This window comes from Passer domesticus, chromosome 1 (genome assembly GCF_036417665.1).
Source record: "Passer domesticus isolate bPasDom1 chromosome 1, bPasDom1.hap1, whole genome shotgun sequence".
Classification (NCBI taxonomy): Eukaryota; Metazoa; Chordata; class Aves; order Passeriformes; family Passeridae; genus Passer; species Passer domesticus.
In genome coordinates, this window is record NC_087474.1 from 132,414,555 (window position 1) to 132,439,128 (window position 24,574).

General features: G+C 39.2%; 2 long non-coding RNA genes across 4 annotated transcripts in view; one reads left to right on the forward strand and one right to left on the reverse strand.

Moving 5' to 3' along the window:
* LOC135281312 (uncharacterized) overlaps positions 1–24,574 on the reverse strand; it is a 34,821-nt gene that overhangs the window by 5,555 nt on the left and 4,692 nt on the right. Inside the window, exon 4 of one of the 3 annotated variants that reach the window (XR_010348001.1) lies at positions 1,071–1,136. The exons of 1 other annotated variant lie outside the window; for it this stretch is intronic. This is a non-coding gene — a long non-coding RNA (uncharacterized LOC135281312). Of the gene's footprint in view, positions 1–1,070; positions 1,137–20,740; positions 20,769–24,574 lie in introns of those variants that run through there. One more of the 3 variants, XR_010348002.1, reaches the window with a different exon arrangement.
* LOC135281334 (uncharacterized) lies at positions 11,142–18,208 on the forward strand. Its single transcript, XR_010348007.1, has 3 exons — positions 11,142–11,404; positions 16,119–16,296; positions 18,010–18,208. It is a non-coding gene; the product is annotated as an uncharacterized LOC135281334 (long non-coding RNA).

The window sequence follows — 24,574 nt, forward strand, 5'->3', positions numbered from 1 at the left end:
AGGTCTAATAATACCTGAATGGGAAGAGTCAGCTCTATGTCAGCCAGCACATCCTGCTGGAGCTTGGGATGTGAATGGCTGCAACACAGCACTGCAAAAAACCAGCCCACACCTGAAGCGCCTTGAGGTGACTGGGTGACAGCATCTGCATGGAACCACTTGGGTGTCCTTCCTAAAACATCCTGTGACAGCCATGAGATCCTGGCAAATGGAACAAACTGGATATCTCCATCCCTATCACCCTGGAAAAGAGGTGACTGCGAAGAATTCAAGTCCCCTCCCCATTTTTCTCTGCAAAATATTCCACTGAACATTTATGTTTATATTCTTAAAAAGAATGAAAATATGTTTCAATAATCCAAAGATTTCAAAAACTTATAAAATTCACAATGCCTTTTTATAGATGCAGGAAATTCTTTTACAGCAAACTAATTGTGCCTGGTATGTTCACCTTTAGCTTCTCACAAGTAAGAATGAGTTTTGTATTTTCATAGGTTTTGAAAATGTTCTGGAATAGTAAACTAAATACATTCTGCCAGTGAATTACAGACTTAGAGTGGTGGCATACATGAACTAGAGTGGAAATAACTGTAAAGAAGCCCAGCACATCCACCCATCACTGTTCCATCTACTTCTCCAGATCACACACCCTTTTTGTTTCCCATTTTAAATCTTTTACTCCAGTTTTCTTTCCCAAACTGCCTTGAAAATCTCATTGCCTAACCCTACCCCAAAAGACAAGTTTTGCCAGTGTTTCATATTGGAGGGATCTTATTGAAGCAAATGAAAACCAATGGAATATTCAAAGTTCATAAGTCTGGAATAAAAAGGGAAGCCAAAATATTAGAAACTAATCTTGTACTAAAGGCAGTCCTCCTTTCAAATGCCAACTTTATACTAAAGATTCAGTAACACTAATAAAACAAAGAACAGGCTTGTCCCAACCCATTTTCAAGTAAGCTCTGTCACTGAGAAGAGACTTGCTTAACATTTCCATCTATCTCAGTAGCTGGACACTGTGGTTACATTTGTTAGGGAAAGCAAGGGAGAGCTCAAGACTGCTTCCGTACCTTTCACTTTGTTGGTCTTTTCTTTCCCACTATCGTCCAAGAATTCCAGCTCCTGTTATTGCTTATCTACTGGTGGAACACGGTAAAACTCAATTAATCACGATAACAAAATCCTATTCTTGTTTGTGAGTAAAACTAATTGTGGTACAGAATTTCTTTTCCATCACCTTAGAAGGCGCCTTGCAGCTTTCCCACAGTATCAAGTTCCCAATACATGCACACACAGAGAGCACCCTGCTGATGACTCATTCCAGCTTAACCTACCTTTTCAAACAAACTTCTCCAAACAATGTATTATCTGCATTTTAAATGGCAGGTGAAATTCTACCACTCTCCCTATAAAAAGGACAGGGAGGTTTATTGTACTCCACAAAAGATTTAAGGGAAGTATTGATGGTCCAAGCAATTTGTAATACTCTTGGGGTACAAACAATCATTCTGAAAGTTTTCTCACATAGGGAAAAGTAAAAACTACACATAAACGATTTTACCTAATAATGTGTCAATTCCATTAAAATGTTATCAACTTTGAAAGGATTTACTTGTGCATTTTAAAATACTCTGCCTGTAGTAAATCATGTTTGAAGCCAGTGGTGTTAGTTAAAATATTAATGACCACATAAAGCAAGAACAGGCATTCAGTCACCCAGGTCAAATTCAGTTTCTCTTATACTTGGGAACAAGTTCAGATATGTGGGAAATGAAATGCCTGCTGAGCCCAAGCAGGGCTGAGCACCAGGAGGCAGGTACAGGTTTAGGCTGCTACAGGACTGATCATCAGCACCTGCTCAGCCATTTATCACCTGCAGAAATTTTGCCTGCAGCCAGGACACAGTGCATCAATACCCAAACACACAGATTCACCCCCAGAGCTGTCACCACCACTGCACCACTACACAGTGATGGACACAAACCTTAAGCTGAACTCCAGGGAGGCTGACACTATTTCAGCACCTCCTTTATGTAACAAGCACACTGCACTCAAAGCATGCTGCACTTGCACCCTTTCAGACCCCGTCCTGGCCACAGCTCACTCTGTCCCATTTCAGCATCAACCACACTGAGGAAGTTACATGAATCCTCAGAAGAAACTTAGAAGAAAGCATAGTGGTTAAGCTGAGGTTATTCAACCCCAGTACTGATGGATGCAGACAAATAACACTAAGAAAAATATGACAGTTAAAAGGCCACTACTCATTCCACACTGTAAATAAAAAGTCTTCAATGGAAATTTTTAAATACTTGATTTAACTTTCTTTTTACAAAACCTAATCTATTTGTTTTGCCTTTCATAGACAGAACAGATTCGATCAAAGCTTGCCAGTAATATGATATGACAATACAGGAGTAATTACTGAACCTTAAAGTGTCACTTTTTTCATAGGAATCTTTTTACTTTATGAAATGTCCTTTGTATGATACATAAATAAAACATAATATATAAATACACAAAAAATTAATATCTAAAAAGTCAGCTTAATTTAACATAGGATTTTAGCAACTTGCCACACTTAACACCCAATAAAACAGCAAATAAATTCAAGATTGATGGCTTTGCTTCACCAACTGCAGTAAAAACCAGAAAGAAGCCACAGAAGTTTTAGAGTTCAACTAGCATTGCAGTTACTGTAGAGTGGGAACCCAAAATCCCTGGCAGGGGACTTAGGTTTGTCTGTGCATTGGATTCTCTGTCCCAAGAGCAATTTTTGTGGGCAAGAGACACAGCAGCATCATTTCTGAATGGCAGTGGGGGACCAGCCACTGCAGAGTGGGGTAATGGTAAGACAGCAGCTGCCATAACCTTGGTGCTGCAACAGACACAGCAAAGTGGCTCTGGGAAGTCCAAGGGACTTTTGCCTCCTGAACAGTTAATGCCCTACACTTGTGTGTTGTGTAATTATACAGAGAACAGATACAGCTCCAAATAATTATTGCAGGCATTTTTTCCTAGCTTTATCAGGCATAAATTGAACATTGCAGCATCACTTAGAAAACCAAATTAGTTTTGCTGGAAGGACTAGAGAAGAGACCAAGGAAGCATATAGTGAATGTTCCTGGAATATTGCCATCATAGCCTGGATGACAAATATGTGCTTATCCATCTTTGTGATGTAAAAAGAACAATTCATAACACTTCTGTCATTTGACAGTGCAGTACAAGCACCACTCTGATTACAGCTACATTTAAAGTTCATACATAACATAATTGTCAGGTAACAATGGACTAAAAATGTTGTATAGAACTAATATTTTGTAGAAATTTGTACAAAGAAAAAAAAAAACCCACCTCATAAAAATTAGGTCTGGTGAAATTAAAGAACTTAATATTCAAACAACTGGAATTTATCCTTAGTTAATTCTGTGGATGTTGCAAAATAAAAAGTTTCACAGCAAACTGCTTTGCATTATAATTGCACAGGTTGTGCAGTAATATACAGGTTAGCTGTTTGATATTAAACACGGGTAACTAAACTGCATGCTCAAAAATATTAAAAATATTTAGATTTTTCAGAGTAGCAGTATAATAGCCTGAAAAATGCCATCCTTCAACACATGGGAGTGAGACTGTTCTAACTCAAGCTGCTACACTGTGTCATACTAAGTAATGGGGGAAAAAGTACCTTAATAACTCTTCAGCATTTTCAAGACTTGTTTTCTGATTCTGATATCTAAAAAGCTTCTATGCAATGACTAGCCAACACATTCAATAATAACAATATACCTTCTTAAAAGAGTTTCCCTTTCAGTATTCAACTGGTTTGTGCATGTGTGCATACACAAGTATTAAAAGAGTGACAGATTTTAATTAAAATAAAACATGTGTGTAGACTCCTACCAGATACTGCTATTAGATTGTGATATTGGATGCTCACATCTTTTTGGGGTTTTTTTCCCTAACATTTTCAAGCTTGAACAGAAAATAACCCAGGTACAAAGCTGTAAGTAGTGTATCATTCTTCAGTAAAAAGCATAGATGAAAAAACAGGAAACTGGAGGGCCAGAAGTTGAGAAACCACAACAAAAGCTTATTTCTTGTTAAACAGCACAAGCCTTTGGTGAGCCAGAATATATTTACTGAAGCTGCAGTTTAGCAAAGCCTGATAGCAAATTGTTTTAGAGATAAGGTCATGTGATTGACCATCTCAGCTTCTTCCAACAATTATCGAGCAAATGGAAAGGAATGGGAGCTGACTGAAACACACAAAATCAAACTGAGGTGGCAGAATCAATCCCAGGTAACAGTTCTATCAATAAGTCAGCAAAGTACTTCCCCATCTCACTCCTACTTATTTCATGGTCATTTTAAAAAGAAGTTGAGCAGATTACTTTGAGATTGTATTTATGAGCATTTCTCATTCATCTGGATCACTTGCAAGGTAACACAACCTCTTCTAAAAAGACAGTATTTTACAAGCAGCAGAAAGAAATATTTACTTCAGGAATTTTGAAATGTTTGCTGTACTTATACTATATTGAAATGTTGGATTTTCAGCTGCACTTACCTCAGAGTGTCTCAAAAGCAAGTCCTCTTTAATGAGCAGCTACTTTCTAAATACTTGACTAAAATCAGAGAAATTAGAGGTGGGATGAGACATCAAGTCTTACCTTTTACACCAAAGGAAGTAGCACAATGAAAAATTCATCTAACTTGTTTTTAAGAAACTTCTGTGAAGGAAAGGTTTCTTACAACTGGCCCTGGATAAACCCTCTGACAGTTTCACCATCCTAACAGCTGAACTTGTTTACCAAATATCTAAGCTAATTGTCTAAACCAAGCCAATTTTTTTTGTTCTTCCTCCAGCCAAGATCAAAAGATATGACCGAATCATCTTCTGTACTAGGAATAGGATTTGAATCCATGCACTAATTATTTTCATATTGAAATTATTAAAAAAGAAATGTTGAAATAAACTCCCTTTAATACTTTGTTAATTCTGGTATTCATGACATGAAGGCAAGCTGTAAGAAAGTTAAGATGCAAAAAAAAACTTTCAAAAGCTAAAGATAGAAATGAAACATTTTCTCCAACATTCACAATTCAGCCCCTTAGGTAAACATTCAAGTTTAATTCAACATCAGTGGTTTTACGGCTATAGAAGTATAGTATAGAGCAGAAAGAAGAGCCTAACTCTTCTAAATCCCAGTTCAGTTTTCTCTTCTTCCCCTGGGAAGATCAGCACTACTACTAGCTGTTACTCTTGGCACGCCATGCAAACTACCATCTGACACTAAAAATGGTACTTGATTCTCTAATCATACGACTGACAACTGGCACAGTGACCAAGGCACTGTGAAATGCAAATCATTCTTTTTCTGGCCAGGAGAAATAAAACAAGTCTAGATATCACCTTTTCTTCCTGGCTGCTATCAATCCTTCCTCACTGGGCTGTAGGACATGAGTTTCTGCTGTTAATGTCCAGTTGCCTTTGGTCTGGGAAGAAGAACCAGTGTTCACTAAAGACATCCATGTATGTGTCCAAATGTCTGCTACCTTAGCTCAGCCTACATGGAAGTAAGGAGTAAGTATCAAGCAAGTAGCATGAGGTACCTCCCTGATGAAGGCCACCCCATCAAATGTCAAGGTATTGTCCAGAAGCTGGACAGGATAACACTACACAAAAAAGGCAATATAGATTCAGAAATGCTTGACACTTTCTGCAGCACAGAAAGAAAAATAAACAACCAGGAAGGGAAAATGACAGTGGATCATTTTATTCCGAGTATTCAAAATCTTACAGAATTCAGCAGGATAAGTAACAGGAGATACAGACCACGGGGTATGAGAGAAGCTTACTTAGGGAGCACCACAATCACTTCTGCCTACATGGTACAAACAGATGAATACATTTAACAATTGCTTGCTAATAATGAACTGCCCTGAAGAGTTGCTTTGCTATGGGAACAACCACCCCACATCAAAAGAATCTCATTTGTATATCAAAGGAGAAATTATACTCAATAATAATGTTTCTTTGAATTGGCACCTAAAAATAGTATTGGACAAACTTAACTTTTGGTCTGAAGACTTTTGAAGAGAGAAGTGATTTTCATTATAAACAAAAAACAAAAAGAAAACACTTTCACTCGACATACTGAAAATACCATAGGAAAGAGCAGAAACTAATTTTAACTATGTGGTGTGAGGAGGTGGGTGTGAAAAAGAGGAAGACTACTTCTTACGCATACTTCAAACCTCTCAGCAACATCAAAGGAAAAGCATGCCACATTCTTCCAAGAGGTGTTTGTTTACACTCCAAGAGCAGCTTATGGTGTGTAGGACTCCCAGTCCCATGGAGGAACGTGCTCCCGTCAACACTGAGGTCCTCTCACGCTTTCCTATTGACTCCTCAAAGACCTCTTTCATTTCACTAGCCCCGTATGAAAGCTCGATACTCAAGAGGTGCACAGTGCTGCACCACTGATGCCTGCTTTGCCCACTCAACAGAATATTAAATATCGCCTTGCTTGCTCTCTCTTCACTGCTTTCCTTTTTCCAGAAGCACTTCGGTGCTCTCTGCAGAATTTTGCTACTCCATTCAACATTGTCCACAAAGTCTGAAGTAGCTTAGTCGTGGGCTTTATGTCACTTACCAACGATGGCATGGCTTTATGTCACACACAGCACTTTCAGGCTTTTCACTAATCCCCATTCTTCTTTTCATCTAAGCCTTATGTTACTTGGGAATTTGACAGGAGGAAGTTTCATATGGACAAGGCCTTCTAAAACCAAGCTGCCACTGGCTGTTGATACCCAGATGAAATACAGCAGAGTAGAGCTTTCATCTGTCAAAAGCTGCACCAACCGTGATGCAAGTGCTCAGTCTTTTTCTCTAAGTAAATGCAGAAGTAAGAGCTCAAGGTTCAAACTCATTACAGTCTTTAAACACCACAGAAGTATCCTGAACAAACAGCCAAGTGCTACAAGCCAGAATAGACATGCACTAGCTCCCATTTTACCTCTGTTTATGAAAATCACAAAAAGATGTTAAAACTTTCCTGAACAGATACTATTTCTACAACTAAAAAAGGTAGGGGTACCAGGTTTTAACTTCAGTATAAAACTTTGACCCAATTGGTTAAATTTAAGCAATACAAACATTTCTACTTTTGAAAAAATCAAGTCATATGGTGACTTTTGTCACCAGTCTAAACCCATAAAATGCAGAAGAAAAAAATGGTAGGTAATTTCAACATATCAAATTGCTTCCATTAATTGTATACACTTCCTAATGAAATCACATGGTTTTGCAGCCCTAAGCAATATAGCTTAGAGATGAAAAGCCAGGCCATACCCTCCTTGTTTTGAAGTCTCTCCACTCCTATGAGCTGTTCCTAGTAGGAAACACCCTTCCTCCAGCTGTAAGGGCAGCTGAGCAGCTGCCTTAATAACCAATGCCAGCTCCACATATTAATACATAAAAGCAGCTGCCTGCCTGCCTATGCAGCTGAAGGAAAAGTGCTGGAGGCACAGGCCAGTATCTAATACTGGCTCTGATTGCAAAGGCAGCTGCTTGGTTCATACAGCTGCAGGGAGAGTGCTAGGTATCAAAGTGAGAGGAGAAATGGAAGATGAAATGGCTCAAGCTGTGTAATCATAATTCCCAGAATTTATAATAGATACTTGCATCCTTAATCTCTGATCCTTAGCTGCCCATTTGTGAACTGGGGTAAATATGGGATAAATACGCCTCTCTGCTCATAGGATCCTGAAAAATTACATCCATTTGTGACCGTGAAGCATATTAATATAGTGATACCCTACCAATGCCAAGAAGAAATAGGGAATTCTATCTTTTTTTGTGAACTATTCAAAGCATGGCATAGCTGTTCATTACACAAATACCATTCCTTCTATGCATTAAACAATACTGAGGACTTAGAAAAATTTAAGATGAAAATGAAGCACTCCTCAGTTCCTGGTGGTTGGTCAGATTTTGAAAACAGCTATAAGCATCTCTGATTGCTTTTTGAGCATGCTTGTGCATGAGAAAAAGGGCACAACACACACAAATTAGAGAAACGTGCCCTGTTTCTCTGCTCTGACTCAGTAGGCAGATGTAGCAGTCTGCATTCACTGCATAACATAAATACTGTATGCAGCTTTTACTGCTTTAGGAAAAAGCAATCTCCATCAACATCCTGCAGCTGATGACAAACAGTGGACAAGTTATATCTTCAAACTGGTACAGAAATTCCATGTAATCACTAGCACAAGGGGCTTTCTGATCCCCTTGATTGTTGAAAGTGCAACTACAGGGCTAGCAGAACTGACCAGATCCTTTGAGCTGGAAAGGAAGAAAGGGCACAGAACTGGAAAATAGATGGAGGCATCTCAGAATCACAGCATCTGCGCTGGACTTCAGTGTATGAGGCACAAGAATCAGAAGTGGAGGCAAATCTGAGAGCAGAAGACAGGATAAGAAACTTAGCCTAGAACAGTTTTTTTCTCTTGTGCCATTTCTTTGGGTCTCATCTCCAGAGTGAGACTAAGGGGATGCTCCTGGGTTAGAAAACTCTGATTCAGGCACAAAGAACCTTTGTGAGAACCAGCCCAGGGCTGGCACAACTGCTAAATTTCCATGCAGTCAGGCACCTCTGACTCAGGCCCACAGTGTAATCCATAGTACCAATTCCCCACAGTTCTCCAGAACACCCCAAACTTCCTTTAGCTCAACCTGAGATGACCCACTTTTCTATGATTTTGGCTCAGTTTCTGAACAAATGTCCAGGAAACCATTTGGAAATTGACATCTCTACTCTCAACCAGTCACATACAATTACTGGCTGGGAAATGTATACATGCAACTTAACATCTCCCAGGGCTGCTGGCAGAATACAGTGACAGCCAATAGCTGTACACTGACTTACTAGAAACTGGGCCTTTCAAATGTTTCCACAAGAAGTACCTGATACACAGTGGAAACTGTCTTCAAATCATCAGAAATATTCCATGTCCCCTTGGATTATTCCACACAGCACTATTAAGAAAAGAAATAAATTGATCAAGAAGTTTTTTAGATAAAGAAGTCCTACACTTCTCTTCACATTATTTAAGAAGACAAAGAGAAAAAAAAAACATAAAGAAAATGAAATCTTCTAGTATTACTAACTACCCCTCAATTTTTCTAGGCTTTTGGCAAAGTTTAAAGATCATATACTGAAAATTGCACACCAAGAAAATGAACAAAGCTTCTTTAGAGATACTTTGTATCCCAGCTTTGGTCATCTGTACCACATTCTTCTTCAACTTTATTGCCAAGTCATTATGAACAACTGAGCACTGCAGCTGCTGCTGCAGCAACCCATGGCTGTGTGATGACCCATCACATAAAGTACCTCAGGTCCTGCTGTTCATCTGCTCAAAAGGAGTCTCCTCAGGTCAGGTCCCACAAGGTGATGGCTTTCTCCCCAGTACTGACAGCCAAGGCAATACCTCAGAGATGGGCCCTTGCTGAAAGATGCCATATTTCACAGGAAACATTCATATTCATACTTGCCTACCTCCTGCTCAGTAATATGCTACTGCAGATAAACCAGCAGTAACATAAACATTAACAGCTGTATACAGAACATCAGCCAGCAGATAACACATCATGCTCATGAGTAATGACTGCCCAAATACAATCCATTCCACAGAGAAGCCCTCCCCTTCAAAATCTCACAAGAGACTGAGACCACAAAGAGCTATCACATGGCATAATCAGCACATGGCGTAACCAAAGAAGCTCAGGTGGCCTTTGTGGTTTCAATCTCCTCCATCCTTCTTTTGGCTTTCCCTCAAACTGAGGATATAATGCTATATATTGCATAAAATGTGCATTTAAATAATTGGTATCATCATGCATACCTGAAGTGCAGTGTTTTAACAGCAAATAGGTTTTTGGTATCAACTCTGGTATCAGATTAAGTGAATTTATGAGGACAGCTCTTCATTGTGCTGCTGGCTGTGTTTTTATGTTTCAGGACTGAAGCACACAGTAAACAGACCACACTCACTTCTCATTATAGGCCCAATTATACATAAAACTGGGGTTGATAATTAGTGCTTCCTACTCAATTCCCTGCCGTTCACACAACACACTTAATGAAAGGGAACACAGCAGTGTGTGACATGCCACATTTTTATCAATACTCTACATACAAAGGTAAAATTAATTCCCTGCCAATAACATTATCTTCCACTACTCTATTATACAAGAATTCCCTTGACTCTTCTCTCTTAAATGAAAGATTTTTGCAATTTCTTCCCAAAACAGGAATGGCATTTTCTTCTTTCTGGAATATATCTGTTGCATTGAATGCTAAAATACACTGAAATAAAAACTGAGGAAACCAAGTAAAAACTTTCAAAATAATTCCAAAGCTGAAGATTTAGAGCAGAAAATGAATGGCAAGCTACACAAGCTGAAAGACAACATGAGCAGGGGCAGCAGGTCGAGGAAGGGGATCCTGCCCCTCTCTTCTGCTTCCCTGAGACCCCACCTGGAGTATTACATCCAGCTTTGGGGTTTCCAACACAAGAGACATGGACCTGCCAGACCAGGACCAGGGGAGGACCATGGAAATGATCAGAGGGCTGTAACACTCCTACCAAGAACGGCTCTGAGAACTGGGGCTGTTCAGCCTGGAGAAGAGAAGGCTCCAGGGGAGACCTCATTGCAGCTTTCAACATATAAAGGGGGCTTATTGGAGACATGGGGACAGACTTTGAAGCTACAGGAAAAGGGTCAAAGGTTTTAAACTGAAAGAGTTTAAGAGTTTAAGAGTTTTCAGGATTAATATAAGGAAGACATACTTAAGGTGACAGTGCTGGAACACTGGAACAGGTTGTCCAGAGCTGTGGATCCAAGGCCACTCGGATGGGGCTTTGAGTAACCTGGTCTAGTGGAATGTGTCCCTGCCCATGGCAGCCGGGGGAAACTGGATAGGCCTTAAGGTCCCTTCCAACCCAAACCATTCTGGGATTCTGTGATTCTCATAACTGAACACCAGACTTCTAATGTGAGCCAAAACACACCAGCTCTATACTTCCCCCATTCACCCAGAACACCAATGAATGATACGGAGATTTTTAGCACATTTTAAGGTTTTCTCTAGTTTAGTAACATTTAGAGAAATAATGGCTAGAATATCCTGCTGATGGGTACTCTCCTGCTCTGCCAAAGACTCTCCATTTGATTACCATCAGGCAGGTAGTGAAGTATTGTCTCTATGGTAACAGAGACAACAAGAAGACTGATGGGGAACTGAAGATGTATAGGATAAGGAAGAAATAAGAACACTCTTCTGCCTATCTCTGAAACAACACCTGTCAGCAAATTACACAATCCTAGGTAGCAAAATCTCACATAACAAACACTCCCAGGCTCACTGCAGAGAGGGGCCAACCCCCAACATCCCACTACACAGTATATGCACTTTGTGGAGAAGGGAACAGTCTTAAGCTGCTGCTCCTCCATTCATAGCATAATTACTGTGCTGCTTTATACAAGTTGTTTTCATTATAGTCTACAAGTGGCAACTCCAGCTTGTACACAGGTTGGGAGAATAATCTTTCTCCATTTCTTTTCCTTGGTACTGTGTGTTTCTACAGATCTCAGGAGGAGTCAATACTCTCTTAAGCTTTTTTCTTTTCTGAAATGAGTTTAATAGGAACCTTTCCCTACAAACAAGTACAAAATAGAAAAAGCCCACTAATAATTGCAATACACAATGGACATTACCTACAGGGTTTATAGCAAAATCTGTATTTTTAAAAAAGACATGCAATTCTGTATAAATTTGTATCCAAAACATAAGAAAACACCTGTTTACAGGACCATATACAGCATTTCTATCTTAGTATTAAGAAATATTTGTTGTATTTGTTAAAACACCAGTCAATGTTTAGCAACTGACTGAGGGGTGATGAAATAACTGCAAACTGTTATGCATGATGTTACACATATTAAAGTATTAACCCTTTTAGCTTATTCTTAAAAACCTTAGGTAACCAAAAAAAGAATTTAAACACTAATGAAGAAGGCAGTGTTGAGTTCTTCTTGCTGTAACACAGAGGAGAAGAATCCTGCTGAGATCCTGCATTACATCACAGTTCTGCAAATTGGCACAAGCAGAGGTAGATGCTTCACTTAACTCCAAGCTGCTCCACAGTCTGACCGTGTCTGACTGCCAGAAAACAGATGCTGCAAAGCCATAGCAACATTTATGCCATTTATCAGAAGAGTCCTTTGCAATTATGATGTGAATCAATGAATTTCAGCCAGGAAGAATAATGCCTCCTGGTTAAAATACAGACATTATAAATTCAGTCACTTCCTACTCCTGCCAAAAATGTTCATATTCATGAGCATCTTACAGTTTCCACACTGTAATTTTTTTTTTTCCATAAAATGGAAATAATATATATATATATAAAATACTATAGCACTGGGAGATTGAAAAACATGTTTCATTAACATTTCAACATTCCTCTTGAGAAATGCAAAGTCAGCGACAGAAATTAGTAATTTGACATGACAACTTGTACAGAGATACACCTTACTGACAGCTATTTGTACAGCCTAGGATATGCAACAGGCTGTTCCTCCTACAATGTCATCAACCCCTCATATGAGCCTAAGATCACAAATACAGAAAGCCATTTTATTCCACAGAGGAATCCAACAGGCAAGGTGATATGATTCCTATCCCGTAAAGCCTATAAACTTTTACAGAAAAGTTACATGAGCTTTAAATAGCAGAAGGGAGGACAAGTAAAAATAAAAAAAAAACAGGCCACAAAGTTTCACAGGATGTATTTTAAAAAGCACACATTATGTTAATTCAGAACAATTAAAAAAAATTAATACAGACTGAAGTTCATTTGGATTATCTCCACCATGAGGTAGTTGCAAATAATATGGTAGGGAAAAAAACCTAACATCTTTAAGACCAGTCAATAAATAAAAGTAAGAAAAAAAGTAGAAGACAAGGATAGAAAAAAATCCCCAATTTGTTCTGCAGTCAGCATAGCTGGGTGTATGTCTTTAGGGTTCCTATAAATGTGTACCTGTGTATTTCTGTACCACAGGCTCTGCTGGTCTAATGCAACCTAAATATTCAGCAGCTCACCCCCTGAGCCAGTGAGCTCCTCTTAGGCCCTGGCTCCTTAGCTCTCCTCCTGGTAGGAAAATGCCCTTATGGAAGCACCACTCTCAGGAGTTCAGCCCAGTGGAAGCAGTGGCTGCAGGTTGTGTCTCATGGCAGGCTGTGAAACCCAGTGGCTGCTGCCACGTTTTGTCTCCTGTGTCCCTGCTCCCACTACAGGCCACACAGTCACACATTTCAGTAAAAAGGCTTTTAACCTTTAAATACAGTTTGTTTTCTTACAGAAAGCTTACAAAGGAGGGAATGCTGATCCATTTCATGCATTAAAAGCTATTTGGAAAAGAGTTGGGTTTTCAGGAAGTATTTCTGAGTGTGATGGAGTCACAATTTACAGCGAGACACTGCCAGTCCCAAGAGGAAGCAGGAGAGATCCAAGGCTTTTATCTATAACAAGCTTGCTCAGCTTGGCTTGTGCTCCCAGTGTGCTGGTGAGGAGGGCTGGCTCTGCTTGTACAACAGCACTTGTGTCTTCCCAAAGCTCCTCAAGTTCCCAGCAAGCTCCTACTCCACAGGAGAGAACAGCAGTGTACTTGTTTGCTTTAACATACTTTTTATTAGGGAAGAAATGTTGTTTTCAGGGGATGTCTCAAAAATAATTATGTAGAACAAAAGCATCTCTTCACTTAAGGATTATTACCTAAAGAAAATTGAAATATTAGCAGTGTAACAGCCTATATAAAAAATTGTTCATAATATTTTGGATGTCATCCTTCACCAGCCCCCCTACTATGTCTTCTCCAATTCCAACATATGTTCATGTCTCTGCTTGAGATAATTTTTGATAGCAGGCAAACTAATTAAACATTCTTTAGAAGCCAGGGGGCTGAAGTCACCGTGTGGTGACTAAACATTGCAGCTGTCAGGAGAGGCAAAGTGGGTTCCCATCCTAATCCTGCGCTGACCTCGGAGCCGAGCCTGAGAACCTGTCAGAAAGGTGCTCTCACAGCACAAGACAGCAAGCAGCAGCTGCTTATGCTCAGCAGGCTGCAGCCAGTCTTTTTTTTTTTTCCCTTATTTTTTTTCGTTTTTCTCCCTTTTACTTTTTCACTGTCACTCTGGATATGCACTTGCACAAGCACATCCCTGTTCCTGGTGAGAAGGAGCTGCCTGTGAGCTCAGTTTCTGACATGCATAAGCCCAGACTGAGATGAAACCCAATGTCCCCTAGTCAAACTGTGGGCAAAAATCCATCACCCACCTTGTGCATGGGACAAGAAGCATCAAAGATACAATTTAAGGTATTTCCCAATCCAATTAAATCTAGATATTGGAGAATGTTAATTCTTTTATGCAATTAACAGTAGTATTAAGCTTTTTTCCCTTGAAAAGTAAAGAAAATTAATTTGAAAAGTATACTGATAATACAAGCAGAATTCTTCTATCAGGCTAAATTAGTCACTAAGTGGCAGAATACTTCACATATCTTTAGTCTGAATGAGTGATTTTTTAAAAATACAAGGCACAGAGAAGGCACAATCCTTTTAAAATATTGTAAATATTTAATGCAGATATAATAGTAACTCACAATGAAAAACTTGACAAACAACAGATCTAAGAGCTGGAAAACCTGAACCACAGAATTAGGCATTTGTTCAAATAAACAAACCTCAGCAAATCAGCTAGGTAAAATTACTAAACTGAGTTGAGGACAGCTGTACTCTGCCTGAAGATCAATAAAGGAGGTGGCTATCAGTGGTGATAACACTGGTCACCACACATTTATCTCTCTTCATGGCACCTTAGAGCAGCCTAATTTTCTAAGAATGCAAATGTGATGACTGTTTATGGACAGCTAATTCTAAAAACAAGAGACTGAAAGAGGACTGAAGAGACTGAAAAAATACACTTTTTTGTAGAAATTACTAAAATGCAATTTAAAGAACAAAAAAAAGCTCAGCAGCTCAGTGTTAGTCAGCACTGACTCATTAATTTTGCTTCCAGTTCACTGCACAGTCTAGTTCTTGTGAGCTATCCAATTTATCTAGTTATGTCAGGTATCCAAAATCTTCCTTTGGTACCATGAGCCCATCCTTTCATCACTAGTTAAGCAACTCAACAATTTGCCTCCAGTTCAGTCATAGAATCAAGAAATGGTTTGGGTTGGAAGGGACCAGAAAGATCATCTAGTTCCAAAACAACTTGCTGTGAGCAGTGACACCTTTCACTAGACTGCTTGAAGCCCCATCCAATCTGGCCTTGAACACTTCCAGCGACAGGTCATCCACAACTTCCCTGGAGACCTGTTCCAGTGCCTCACCACCCTCACAGCAAAGAATTTCTTCCTAATATCAAATCTAAATCTATCCTCCTTGAGTTTAAAGCCATTACCCCTTGTCCCATTAATGCCCTTGTAAAACATCCCTCTACAGCCTTCCTGCATCCCCCCTGAAGTACTGGAAAGTGCTATAAGGTCTCCTTGGAACCTGCTCTTCTTCAAGCTGAACAATCCCAATTCTCTCAGTCTGTCTTCACAGAAGAGGTCCTCCAGCACACTGATCATATTCATAACTCTCCTTTAGACCCTTTCCAACAGGTCCACAAAAGCTTGAATACATAAGGCAACAATGAAGAAGCTCAACTGTTTTAATCCAACATCTGCGAATTTGACCCGTGTATTTCCTGGGTCTGTACTAATGGGGCATCTTGTAACTGAAGACTCAATATCGGTTGCAGTGAAGAAAAACTTGATTATGGAGAGTGAAGTTCCAACTGCACTAACGTCTCACACAAATCTTAAAGAATTACCTTGTGATATCCAAGACCAAGATATTTTAAAAAGTGTTATGACTGATACTGGTCAGAGCTCAGAAACAAATACATCTTAAACTAGCCAAGCAGGGTTACTGCTTTTTTCTAAGGTCATTTTCAGACTCTCTGCTTTCTTACTGTTTCTCAAAGGTACATGACAAACGTAATTTAGATGACAAAATAGTCAGACCTCCTCTAAGTGCTGGGAATTGAGGAGAGCACTTGAATTCCACCATTGCCTGTGAACAGCATTTTCCTGCTAATTTCTGGGAATGCATCAAACCTCCCAAAGACTCAGACTTCTCAACTGTCAGAGAATAGGAGCAAGGTGAGTAACGGGTGTTTACCAGCAGCATCATCACTCTTCCAGGCATTAAGCAACCCTTGAGGAAGGAACAGCTATAAGTTCCTTGGCAAAACAGGTTACCAGAAGTTCATAAAATCTCTCCTGTGATCAGCAGACTGACTTATGAAATACACCACTGTATTAGAAGATATTCATCCCTTGGACTTAGAGGCATTTTAAGACACAGAGCTTGGATATACAAAAGATCTTCTAGTGGGCAGATATCCATTAATTAAAGGTATTAACCACACTGAAGATCATGGAGTTATCTATTCCCCAATCAAAACTTAAGTTCTCAAGACACAGGCTCTGAAAAGAGTGTCTGCCTACATGAGAACCACCCTGCAGCACACCTCTGTGTTTCACTGCAAGCTGCACTCCTTTAGCTGGGGCTCTTTCTAGGAAACATACTTAACAAATGAGATACAAATTAAAATCTGTAAAAACAAAATTCCATATGAAACTTTACCCATGTGAAAAAGAAAAAGAAAAAGAAGCAAGAGCAGACTGCCTGTGACAGATGTTAGCTATTCCTCCCACAACATTATTGGAATGTGCACATGTACATGGTAATTGGTGCAGGAGATGGGACCTGATAAAATAAAACTCCATTGACCCTAATCTACAGAGGGATGTGAGCAAGACTCAGCTTTTAAACTTCACTGTTAAACTTCCAAGTACAGTTGTTATCATTATCCATCATACTGAACTAATACTCCAAGTGACTAATACCTCAAGACAATAGGTTTATAGACTACAAACAGCTGAGCCTGGATGCACTGACTGTACAACATAAGGCTCAATGCTATGAACAGCACACAAAATATCTATTAAAATTGTGAGAGAAGTTTTAGGCTTGATAACATCAGTATTCACAGACCAGTTCTTTTAAATAACAAGTGAGATTCCTGAATAAATGCACAGACTTTTCAGCCAGGGATTTTTAACAGGCTCATTATTCTCTGAATGAAAAGATGTTTTTCTCATTAATAGAAATTTTTACTGTAAAAACATATCCTTTTTCCTTAGATTTATTAAAAAGAGTATTATAGAAAGATTTTATACTTCTGTCAGAACATATCACATAGGTCACTATAGAATAAATGCTTTCTGCTATGATTAAAGTTGGCTACAAAGCAAAACGTTTCAAAGCCATACTTTCAAATCAAGGAAAAAGGAGTACCAGAATAGGAGATAGTCTGTAAAGGAAATGGCTGATTGATAAAATGGGGTATGTAGTACATTGCCAGCTGCTCCAGGTGTTTGCCTTCAGAGGGAGGCTGTGCCACTACCCACATAACTATAATCATCTGCCAACAAATACCTGACAAGTGCCAACTTCAAGTCTGGTAAAACACAAGCATTCTTACAAGCAGCACTGCTGTGATCATATCCTTCTATCAGCTGCATGATGCAAGAAGCTAAAATAAACTATTCAGGGAGAAGCTTGCCATGCTGCTGGACTGCATTTGCGTGCGCCAACCATCAATTTGTCCAGTGAGAAAGTTCTATGTACATTTTAAGGGGAGAAAAATAACTGATTTGAGGAGGGGGAGAACACAGTATCTGCAGTGGTTCTTTTCAAAATTAAACCTTCTCAAATTTCATTTTCTATTAATGATGTTGATTGACTAATTACATTTTAACCCTCTTCCTCCTCAAACAATAGCAGCTCCTTATTTCATTTTCACATAGAACAGAGCCACGTTCTTGCTCTCCATCTGCTGGCCCTGCAGGAGCAGTTGACCATGACTTCCAGAATACTCTCATCGCTGATAAGGAAGCAAGGAAGAGCAAGGAACAAGATGCAAAAGCTTTATCCTACACCCCTTACTATTAATATTTGATGAAGTTGTGTCTGTAATGAAATGAAAGCAGACATAACAGAACCAGGAATAATCCCAGAATTAATCAGACAGAAAATATGAAGGTGATGACCTGGGCTTTATGACTTCAAAGAATCCACTAGTTTAATCATATTTATTTCTTCTGAATAAATTTACTCCAAACTGATTATCTATTAGGAATGCTATTTATTTTTATTTACTATAACAATAATTGTGATTATCATTTATTTCTATCACTGATATAACATTACTGACCTCACAGGTTATGTTGTGGCATACCCTGGAGACTTTCTACTTGATCCAATGTGTTAATTTAACGGTAGTCTTCAAAATAATCCCACACACGGAGCCCACCACGAGAGCTGCTATCCAATCTCTTACTGACAGTTTCTAATAACCAGCACACTAAGTTATTTTTAAAAGCTAATAGCAAATTTTAAATTGTAGTTATATATTTGCATCCTTGCATGTTTATGAGAGACAAACATACTCCAGCACACAAGCTAACACAGAGTTTTAAAAGATGGACTCACAGACAAGCAGGATGGGCTAAAGGAGCAGACAGTGGTTAAACAAGGTGGTTCCATCTATCCAACAACCTCTGATGTACAGCATGATCAAACTTCCCGTGGAGCCAATGGGACTACTCCAAAGAAACTTCTCTGCTTCCTTAAACATTTCTGCATCACACAACATTGCTCAAGCTGTGGGCAGGAATGGCCCAGGTGGTAAGAAGAAGGTTACTTTTAAAGAATGCTAAGCAATGACTACCAGCATTCCACTGACATTCTTTTAAGTTTCCACATATCTCATTTCTCACCCAGTGGATTTGCCTTGAATTTCCTTTTCCTCTTCCCTAGCACAGGGCACTAGTTACCTTGTAATAATGGGACAATCTGTCCAAATGGTGTTCCGAGAGCCACTCCAGCCTCTAGAAGGGGAGGAGAGGCAGTCCTTAGATGCACTTCTGCCTTCTTTTTCAGTGGGAAAACCAAGAGAGACTGTAAATCAGATTAGATGGATTGGTGTGAGGCTGAAAGCAGCCAAACTACTGATCTGTACTGCTTCAAAACAGTTCACTTGAATTCGCAGAGGGTTTCGCAAGGTCTCTTCCAAGGAGATAATAAAAAAATCCCACCCCACACAGAACACCATGCTAAGCTGTAATGGAATAAGAGCGATAATGATAACATCAATGAGTGGAAAAGATAAAATCAAGCATAAAGTGGTTAGTTTTCTCAATAAAGGGAAATCTTCAGTTAAGTCTTACTGAAATGTAATGCTTCAATCTGTGTACAAACTCCCCTCCTCTTAAAATCAGTAAGAAACTTAAACTATTTACATTAATAAAAATACTGCTGGTCAGAAGGACCAGCATAAGCTCCTCACAGAGTACATATAGTGATAAGGACATAGAGTGACAAATGAAATTCACCACAGGTAAATGTCAGGTCACATTGAGGGAAAAATAGCTAAACTTCATGTGCACACTTAAATACTTTCTCTTGCTCAGAAAGAATATCATGGGGTTACAAGAGACAATTTTAAAGAAAACAGAAAACATTTGCTTCAGACTCTGCTGCAGTCAAAACCCAAATCAAGTATTTGGCTTTACACAAGAAAAAGAATACTAAACTGAAAATATTTTATGCTGCTGCACAAAATAATGGTTTAAAAAAGTGTCCCCTTTACTGACCTTCTTGACTGTGGAAGGATATAGTTAAACTTCCAAGTGTGGAGAGAACAGTGAAAAAAAATATCTGTGACTATTCAGCCTCAAAAAGAAAGGACTGAACGGTGTGACCAGTAGCCCCTGACCCTGGGTAAACTTCAATTTTGTGTGAGAAACAGGAATGTATTTGAATCTTGAGTCACGGAAAGCTCCAAGTGGGTAAAATGGTTCATTGTTGCTTCTAATGCAGGAATAAGCAGGCATAAATAAATAAAACTGGCATAATAAGCTAAGAAAAAAAATAACTTCATTTATCATACAGGCTGTGATACTCTGCCATAAGTTATTGCAGGTGCTGAAACAGTTGACAGAAGTTCAGGGAGTGTTTTACTGGGGCAGGGGAGATCAGTGAGGGGCTATTAACCATGAGAACACTACCTCTTGCTCTGGAAGCCCCTCCAGCTGGAAGCTGAACAAAAGCACTGCACTGTTATTACCCTGTCTATAAACCTTCCCCAGGCACTGGCTGCTGCTAGAGACTGGGTACTGCAAGAGGTATTGCTGTCTTACCCAAAATAGCTGTTTTTATGTTCTTGTTTCTGCCACAAGAAGCCACAGGCAACCACAATGAGAGGCTTTGAGGGTAGGCAATCAGCTCCCAGGCTGGCTGGAGGGAGCAAATGCAACAGCTCAGCTGGGAAGTTCTTCTTTTTCTCTCAATTCCTTTTTCTGCATCCACTAAAACACCTTAAAAACCCCAATTATTTTCAAATAGCCCCAGACACGAGTTAAATAGTTGTGATTAAAGGCAACTTTAAAGGTAGTTTCAAAAGCTACCCTTAAACAAAAACATTTAAAGGCTGGGAATCTCATCACTTACCTGGAAGAAAAATTCAGTAATTGAAAAAGGAAAACACAGACAGCCTGGAAACTTTCTGTTGTTCAAACAAAAACGAAAAGTGTCTAAAAATCATTTGTATAAAAATACTGATGTAAAAATTAAGCATAAATCTAAACTGAAAGTAATTCAGCAAAAAGTTGTTATTTCTTCTCATCTAGAATGCAACCTTTAATTGAAAAAGCAACTGCAAAATGCATGATGAACAAACTGTTATTCCTTTCATGTGCTTATATCTATTAAAATGCACGCAACTGATTCAGCACTTGTTTTAACACAATTTAATCAAAACCAAGAGAAACTACATTTAAAAGGTGCATTTTCACTGAACAGGTGTAGATAAGTGTTTGTCCAGAGCTAAGCCTTTATTCTGAGAGAAACCCTCCATACCATACTTTATTAATTGCAAACTCACCTGCCCTGGCAGGAAGTCATGCACAGCATCAGTACTTCAGTACTTTAATGAGTTAAAACATTCTCACAGAGCAGTGTGAACAGCCACAAGTGTCCTTGGGCCAGTGACTCTCTGTCCCAGCTTGAGGATATCACAGACACACCTGGCAGCTATGGGGCTCCTCCCAACAAAATGAAGGCAGGCCAACACCATCTTCCCAACCCGTTTTCATGACATCTACAGACTTGTCCCACCAGCAGGCCTAAGAAATCCCCTCAACAAAATGAAAATCATCTTGTCAAAAGGACGGACTCATTGGTTTCTCAACTGGAGATGGAGAGGAAGGATGGAGTAAGGAGCTGTATGGATCATCATCATGAGAAGGGTGAAAAAAAGTCATCATGGAGCAAAATAACACTAATCAAAAATACCCTTTATGTTTATCCAGACAAGTTATTCCTTATTATTTTCTTCTTCTTGGGAAGGGGGGGAGATGTAGATATATATGATTTTCTTTCTTTATACATAGCTTTTAAACTACAGTAACAGCAAGACTTTGCAGAATCACTGCCTACCATTCGATTCCCATCTCTGCCTATGTCCAACACTTTGCAGCTGTACCTTCCAATTGTCAATAGCTTTTTTCAGACCCCTTCTCCAAGTTGTCAACTTAATTTTGAAGTCTAAGGCCATATTACAGTTTAAAGGAACCAGAAACTGGATTAGCAGCCACTCTCAGCTGGACATCACCTCCACATTTAACAAGCACACTCAGATTTCCATCACCCTGGTCAATAATGAAAATACTGGCAGCTACCATTAACAAAGGCAGCATCTTATGGAACCAAACCCACTGAATTTCATTCAGACAATGAACTATCCATTGATATCAATGCGCTATGGTTTTAACTGAGTTTTGCATGTATTGTATAACTCCTGCCCTCCCAGTTTGCTATTAGGTGGCCAGGGAGATGGCACAAAAACATTTATTGATATCAAGCTTCTGACATTGACTTACTTTTCCCCTTCTGTCCACAAAATGTGTTGACATTAAACATTGAGAGTCTGAGTGAAACACAAGCTACATACCTAATTTTCAAATAATTTAGCTATGGAGTTTTTCACTGTAAATCTTCATTACACACTCCAATTTGCATTTTCTCGTGGTAGATCTTATCGATCCTCAGCAGTTCTTTCATAAAGCAACTGCTTTCAGATAACTGGGTCAAATTGCTATTTTTACAAGTGTCTAAATACAAATTTACATAGATCTGCTACATTCCTTAGAATAAAACACACATGCAAACAGCAGAAATATATTTAAGTACTGCCTTTGCTTCTCTTTTTTTTATTTAAAATAATTGCACAGACATTTGAAAAAGCAGATCAGACCACTGACTGTCCAAATATTTCTCCTAGAAAACATATGCAGAAAATGTAAACACACAACTTCTGCCATATAATTAACTTGAAAGCAGCTGCATGTATCCAAGACCAGTCTGGTCAGAAGCAAGCACATCCATGCTCAAGGACACTGTAGGAAGGGATTACCCATATCTTCACCAGGCAGGGAAGAGACACTTGCCATGGCATGCAGCTGAGTGCCCACACAAAAAGAGCTGGCTGTCCCAGAGTTATCATGCAGGTGAGTAAACCCCTCAATTCCTTAAACTCCAATCACATACTGGAAAATCTTCCATAGGATCAGAAATCTCTGCTCTCTGAGCTTACTGTAAATTGAAAGAGATCATCTTTTTCAAGCAGAAGGTGACCTTTGTTCATGCAGTAAGACCTAAGCAGGTGATGTTCTTCACAAAGAACGTTCTTCTCATCTCAAGCAGCCAGGGCTGTGATTGAATGCTATGGGAACAGCTCCTATTTTTTGCTTTGCAGGGTGGACTTCACTGCTAGAAAGTTCTGATGGGTTCATCTGAGATGATGCATAATCCCAGGCAAAAAGTCAAACTTGTGAACAGAAAGCATAACACAGGAGACAGCCTTCCAGAATCATTATCATTATCATCTTATTCAAAGTGGGTTTTTATCTGGGCAAACTGAAGATTCCCATTCACAGCCATTTTTCAGATTTCTCTCTATACAGCAAAAACCTACTCATATAGGTCCATAATGGTACCCACCAGCCTGGCACACATGGCCAGCACTGGCACTGCCACTCTGCTGTCACTCAATAGGCAAGGGTAGAGTTAGAGACTACAGAAATGCTCCAATGAGGTGCTAAAATAACAGATTATTATTATGCACATAATTGGCATGAATTAAATGGCCATTCAGTTCCTCACTAATTAGCAGGACTCGCACTCTGCTGTGACCTGCAAGTCACTGATGTGATTTACTGTGAAATGCAGAGATTTAAAGAGACACACTAGTGTGGTTTCAATTCAATCTTGTTATTTATTGTGAAGTATTAATACCAGTAAAGACTATATTGTACTGTGGTTTTGCATAGTGAGACTGAAATGCATTATTGATGCCATTGTACCTAAAAGGAGATAATTCTCAGGCATCCACAGACTGGATTTAGGTGTTTAATTTCCACATAATTTAGCGAGAAATTGAAGAGCTCAATTACTATTTGTACCTCTGGAAAATCCCTCAAACTTACAACACATTTTTCTTCTTTTCTAACACAGGTATGGGAAATTTCAACCTTCACAGAGATACCAAGGTGCAGTCTTATGAATCCTGGGCTTATTTTACATTGTAAAAAGCCTTTCTGTGCACTTTAGGGACACACCAGCTAGAGAAGTACCCTACTGTCTTTCTGAATGTGTGTCTCTACAGACACAATGTTATCAGCTCCATTCTATTCCAAATCTGTATCTTTGTATTTCTCATTGTAAGATCCAGCAACCTAGTCCTGAAATTATAAGTAGTTTTACATTTAATTTTTTAGTAACAGGTTTGATGTGTTTTATTTTACATTTAATCTGCATCATCCATCCTATGACAATATGGGATTAATTCAGCAATTTGATACTATACTTTTCCTACCAGGACTGTAAATAGCCTGTAACGCTGGGAAATAAGTATCTATTAATAATTCTTAAAAGTAAATCATCCTCCTTCTTCAAACACATGCAGTAATTCCCAATTTGAAAAGAATCACCAGAGGTCATCAATGTTTTAAAAGCTTCTCAGCCTCAAACTTCAAATTTTCCCATTTTCCTTTTTAAGGCAAGTATTGCACTCATTCCCTTCACTGTGCAAAACCAGATTTGCTCTGCAGTTTTCACTCATCTCTCCTTCAGCTGCAGGCTACTACGTGCAGCGAGCTGCTGCGAAAGCTATTTTTATTGACAGGTATCTCCCGCCTCTCCACATCTCCACATCCTTTCTTTTAAAGTCTAAAATGGTGAAGCTGGATGGGAAAATGCTTGGCTGCTTTGTTTCACGTCTGAGCAGTATCTTGCTTTCCCACAACAGGTAGG